The following is a 6,252-nucleotide window of genomic DNA, read 5'->3' on the forward strand; positions in this document are numbered from 1 at the left end:
GTAGTAAGCGGGGGGATTTATTTTTCCCCACTTCCCTCGGGCCACGCACATTTCTCATCTCTACTTAAAGAAGCTCTATTTTAAGCCTGTGTGAGGTCAGAACAGTGTGTGTGTGTGTGTGTGTGTGTGTGTAAGGACAGTTTCTTTAGAAGTGGCTACGCTAATTGGGAAATAAAAGGCAATTGGTGGGATGGAAATGGAATTTATGGAATCACCTGGTCCGCCCCCCAATCCCCCACCCACCGACATACACACACACACACACACACACACACGCACACACACACACACATATGCCCAAACACTCTCTCCCACATGTATGTGAACACCAGGGGCGGATTTAGGATCGTAGGAGATCCGGGGCTTAGCCCAGAGGGAGAATATAATGTGCGCGCTCTTTTGCCTTCAACCTTCAACTTACCACCACCTTAAAGCGGACAAAAGGCACTGGAGAACACATATACATTCACACCCTTTAATTAAGCAAACTAATTGTGGTGGTTCTGGGCACAGAGGGAGGTCAGCACACGTAGCTCCCCCTGCCAGTCACCATCATTTATATTTGTATAGAATTACATAATTGATGGGCTGAGGCTAGTTATGTTACAGTATGTATATCAGGGCAGACTCTGTGCTCACCACTTATATTGTATTTAGAGTATTGTCCTGTGTTATATGACGATATATTACATGTATTGTTGGCCTGTGTATAGTACTGTGAAATCAAATCCCCCCTGGGACATTAAACAAACTTAGTTAGTTAGCGTTACATCTTAGGATAGATTTGAGTCATGTTCTGTATACATACTACCATAAGGGCATACTTAATGTGGTTACTCCATGTTTACTAGCTGTAACATTAACGTTACATCATTCTTTTTCACTTGTGAATAACCACTTCATTCCATCTGTTTTTCAAATAAAGTCCATTCCATTCCATTCCATTCCATTCCATAAGTATTATCCTTTGTTTGATTTCTTACCATGTACCGTAACAGTACCTTGCTATGTGTCATTTTCATTATAACATAACGTTATGTTATGATAGCCAGCTAGCATTAGCAAACCGGAAAAGTAGTGTCAGTGAGTCAGTCACCTTTCTAATAAGATTCACAAACCTGAAACATCATCTATGTCATCACTGCTGGTGATGTCATTGTTGTCAGCTGCTGATACGGCTGCTGCAACAGTTCTTGGCGCTTGTTTTGTTGAAAACAACTTTGGGATATCCATCCTTACACTTTTGCAAGTCAGGCACTGATTGAGATCACTTCTTCTTCAGGGCAGGGTAGGCTACGCAGTATGCAGGCTAATGTCGCGCAGCTGCTGCCTCTCTGTTGGACTCCGGTACTGCACGTTACTCACGAGAGTTTTTTTATTTATTTATTTATTTATTTATTTTTTAAGTAAAACATTCGGGGCTTTTCAGAAAACATCTGGGGCTTGAGCCCCAGTAGCCACCCCCTAGCGCCGCCCCTGGTGAACACACACACACACGCACGCACGCACGCACACACGCACGCACGCACGCACGCACACACACACACACACACACACACACACACACACACACACACACACACACATTTCCTCTATGACTCATGTTAGTCAGTCTACATTACAGTATTCGGTTGTTAAGTCTGACGTCAAACGTGACGTTTAGCAAATTCCGGGTCCAAACCAGAAATTCCCTCCACCAGAATACCAGTGTACTACAGCGGTAGAATGACAGTTCAATCGTTTTTTAGACTCGGATCTATTCATACAACAAGGGACACAGCACTTTCCCGTTTTTTCCCATATTTGTCAGCGTCTTTGAGCCTTGGAAAAGCGCTATATAAATATAATGAATTATTATTATTACTGAGGCATTTCGAAGACAGCGCCTCAGCCAACTTTGGACCCGGAAACACGTCACGACTTAACAACCGAATAGACTCTGGTGATGACACACTACGCCCACTGTTCCATCTCACCATTCTAATAGATTATTGATCCCAAGTAGGAACGGCTCCATCATCTGCATAGTAAAGACTGTCACATGGTCAAAGTCATTATGGTACACTACATTACATCACTTTGTATTACATTATAGTCATTCAGGATCTAAAGCCACTTACAGTAGCACATCCCTGCTCGTCAGTACATGTGGTCTAAGTGGTAATTTAACTCTATTCAATTTACATTGTTGGTTATACGGTATGATAGAATTATACATGTCAACAGGCATGGATTCACAGGGAAATGAGCTAGGCTGCACATTGAAACACTTTTGTTCCTTGGAGGTCATAATGCTGTAGGTCATCCACAAACGTGTGGCCTACATCAACCTCTGTTTTTTTTTTTACCAAACCAAATTTTATCTGAACAATTCGTATAGATGGGAGATAGCATTGATCCTGTTTGTGGCCAGTGAGTATACCAAGTCTGGCTGTGTGATCACCATGAGGACCATTGAGTCTACCATCAGTTACGCATCCTTGTCAAAACTAGACTTCCCCTAGTTCAAAAAGCCTGGCAAAAATTTGAGGCAGAGGTTGGTTAGCTCAAAACGGTTGGTCAGCTCAAAACGGAACAGCAAATAATGTTCACTGATCCCCAGGTGGGTTCAACAACCAGATTATAATTCCAGGAAGAATAAAACCACTTGAGCAATTCCATGTTCAAAGATAAAGCTTGCTTTATGCAACACAATTTAACTACGTTTATTGTCTCTAACACTAACCAATTTGCTCTTTTCAAGAGTAACGAAAAAACGGAGGGGCTGTTGTTCCCTTCTGCTCAAAGCCAATATATTGGTCGCTTGCAGCCAACGTTCCATCCAAGCCAGGTCGGCCAATCACGTGTCTCATTCACATCCACTATTCACACTGCCTGAGCTCAGAGCCCACCTCAGTCCTTCAACCTGTTCATCCGTCTCTGTCTCTGTCTCTGTTTCTGTCTGCTCAGTAGGGTCATCAGCCATTCTCATAGAGGTAATTCCGGCTCAGGAGTGCATGTGGCCAGCACTGCGGAAATTCATTTTTTGGTTTAATTTCAGGACTATTGATCGGAGAGCGCTTTATGGCTGTATGACATCCATAATCACAACAACAGTATGACAGCGCTGATAAATAACAGGGCAGACGGAGGGAGAGAGGGAGGGATAGAGGCAGAGGGGGATGGAGGAAAGGGAGAGCCCAGTTCCATCTCTCACAGCTCTCTGTATTAGTTACCCCCTCCCCCACCCTCCTCCTTCACCTGATTGATCTGACTTCAGCGAGTATAAATTAGTTTTCTTTCCAAACTCAGCTGAAATCTGTTTGTTTGAGATTGCATGAAAGCATTGGAGCTGCTGTGCTACAGTAATTAGTAAGGTAACTTTCATATCTGACAATTAGTGAAGCAATTACTGCAGTCACGGCAACTGAACTCATGAGGAGTCAAATGTATTTGTTGTAAGTCACATTGGAAAAAGGCGTCTGTTAGATGTTAAAAATGTTAATGTGGGGTGCTTGGTGGCGTAGTGGACTAAGCGTTGACCATGTAACCGCAGGGTTCCTGGTTCGATTCTGGCCGTTGACATGTCCTGCATGTCATCCCTTCTCTTTCTCTAACGCATCCTTCCTGTCAAAATCTCTACTGTCTCTATCGCAATAAAAATATGAGTGGGACTGCCCCACTCAGAAAAAAGAACAAAAAATAAATAAAAATGTTAATGTGATGAGGAGCCATGGCCAAACTGATATGTAACTGTAAGAGATAAGAGAGTTTATGAGCGTTATGTGAATAATAGAGACCAACAGTATTGTGTTTTGCAATATCCAGTTCTGTAAAGTACGGTACCTGTCTCAATGAAAATAGGTTACAGGCAGGTTTGCCAGGATGTGGATAAATGAGAGGTCACCTGTTGGGAGTTTTATCTATTTTCATGCATTTTATTTCCCCCTAACAGGTCAGCTGCATTTAGCTTTAACTGCCCGTAGCAAGTCAGATTCATTTACATCCCAACTGGGATGGCCATTGGCCTGGAGAGATGCATAGATATTATTTATGGTATAAACCTAACATAATTTTTGGTTTCTCTTGAATGATAGTTTAGTTATACATAGTAAGATATATTTACCAATGTATAAACTACATAAATACCATTTATAGAATACCATGACATCATCTGTTCTTTGATATTTAAGACGACATGGGATGTCCTTGTTCTATTTCAATCGTTTTATTGAGTACTTATGGAAAAATGCAAAGCCACATTTCCAGACCTGTGTTACTATGACTAATACCCAGGCCTGTGTTCTGTGTTGATGTCATTTTGTCTTCAACAGTGCAACTAAATACCCAGGCCATTTCAATCTGTCAGGCAGTCAGACATACAGTAGGGTCAGTCCAGTGGGCAGGCTGGCAGGAGCCAGGGCATAGTGGAAAACAGACCTTATGGCACTCCAATACACACAGTACCATCCCCATCTTTAACCTATCTTCACACTGCCCACCTCACCTACACTCACCCAAACTCACCCACACTCACCCAACTTGACCCCAGGGCTTACGCCAGCATGAGTAAGAGAGAGAGAGAGAGCTGGACAATGATGTAAGAATGTGTAACATGATGTTTTCTTTTATTACAGCTGCTGGTATGAGAACAATATCGATGTTGGTCATTGTTTACATTTTACATTTTTGGCATTTAGCAGACGTCTTATTCCAAAGCGACTTACAATCAATAAATTTGAATACTGAGCATGTGAATCAGCAGTCCACCATTCGTTGCAGGAAGAGTACTCTAGCTCGGGCCCGGGGCCACTGATAGAAGGAAAAACCTTCTCCCTATTATCGCCTTCTACTAAAACGTTTTTTTTTTATTATTTTTTTTTTTTCTGGAGAAACTGAGAAACAGTACAAGGGGGGCAATAGAAGTTCTTAGGGACACAGTAGAGGGGAAAGCGGGTGTCTTTAGGAGACGTAGTGGTGAGGGTCAGAAGATGTCTCAGGAGGAGCAGTTAAGATGTAACCTGAAGAGATGGGTCTTCAGTCTACGACGGAAGATGGGTAGTGACTCTGCCGTTCTGACAGCCGTTGGGAGCTCATTCCACCAGCGGGGAGCCAGTGTTGTGAAGAGACGTGATCGGGCAGCCCGACTGCTGTGTAGAGGAGGTGGGGCCAGTCGGCCAGCCGAGGTGGAGGAGCGGAGTGAGCGGGCAGGGGTTTGGGGGGTTACCATTTCCTTCAGGTAGGCAGGGGCTGTCCCTTTAGCTGCCTGGTATGCAAGCACCAGGGTCTTGAATCTGATGCGAGCTGCTATCGGGAGCCAGTGCAGGGTGCGAAGGAGAGGGGTGACATGCGAGTATTTGGGGAGGTTGAATACCAGCCGGGCAGCAGCATTCTGGATGAGCTGCAGAGGTCTAATGGCTGAAGCGGGGAGCCCAGCCAGGAGTACATTGCAGTAATCCAGGCGGGAGATGACCAGTGCCTGGGTCAAGAGTTGCGCTGCCTCTCTGGTAAGGAATGGTCGTATCCTTCTGATGTTGTAGAGGAAGAATCTGCAGGAGCGAGCCGTTGCTGCAATGTTCTCCGCACAGGAGAGTCGGTTATCCAGGATCACTCCAAGGTTCTTGGCTGTCAGGGAGGGGGTTACAGTAGAGTTCTCCACTGTGATGGAGAAGTCTTGGAGACGGCAGGCTTTCCCGGGAATGAAGAAGAGCTCGGTCTTGTTAAGATTGAGCTTGAGATGGTGGTCAGCCATCCAAGTTGAAATGTCAGCGAGACATGCTGAGATACGGGTTGCCACGTGTACATCAGACGGGGGGAAGGACAGGAAGAGTTGAGTGTCGTCTGCGTAGCTGTGGTAGGAGAGCCCATGTGAAGAGATTACCGAGCCAAGAGACTTGGTGTAGAGGGAGAAGAGTAGGGGCCCTAGGACGGAACCCTGGGGTACTCCAGTGGAGAGGGTTCGTGGAGAAGATAGCGATTCTCTCCAGGTCACCTGGTAGGAGCGGCCCGCCAGGTAGGAAGAAAACCAGGAGTGTGCGGTGCCAGAGATGCCCAGGTCTGAGAGGATGGAGAGAAGGATCTGTTGTGGAGTTCAAATGGCCATGCAGCCAGTGGAGAGGCTGGACATAAAGCACACCTCTCTAAGCAGCCAGGGCTACAGGAGGGCTGGGAGGGCAGGAGGGGGCTGAGAAAAACGAGGGAGGGTGAAGAAGGGTGAGGGAGGGTGAGGGAGGGTGAGGCGGGTCGAGGGCTCCGGCTAATAAAATGTCTCAA

This window comes from Nansenia antarctica, assembly GCF_963989245.1.
Source record: "Nansenia antarctica genome assembly, chromosome: 1".
NCBI classification, from domain to species: domain Eukaryota; kingdom Metazoa; phylum Chordata; class Actinopteri; order Argentiniformes; family Microstomatidae; genus Nansenia; species Nansenia antarctica.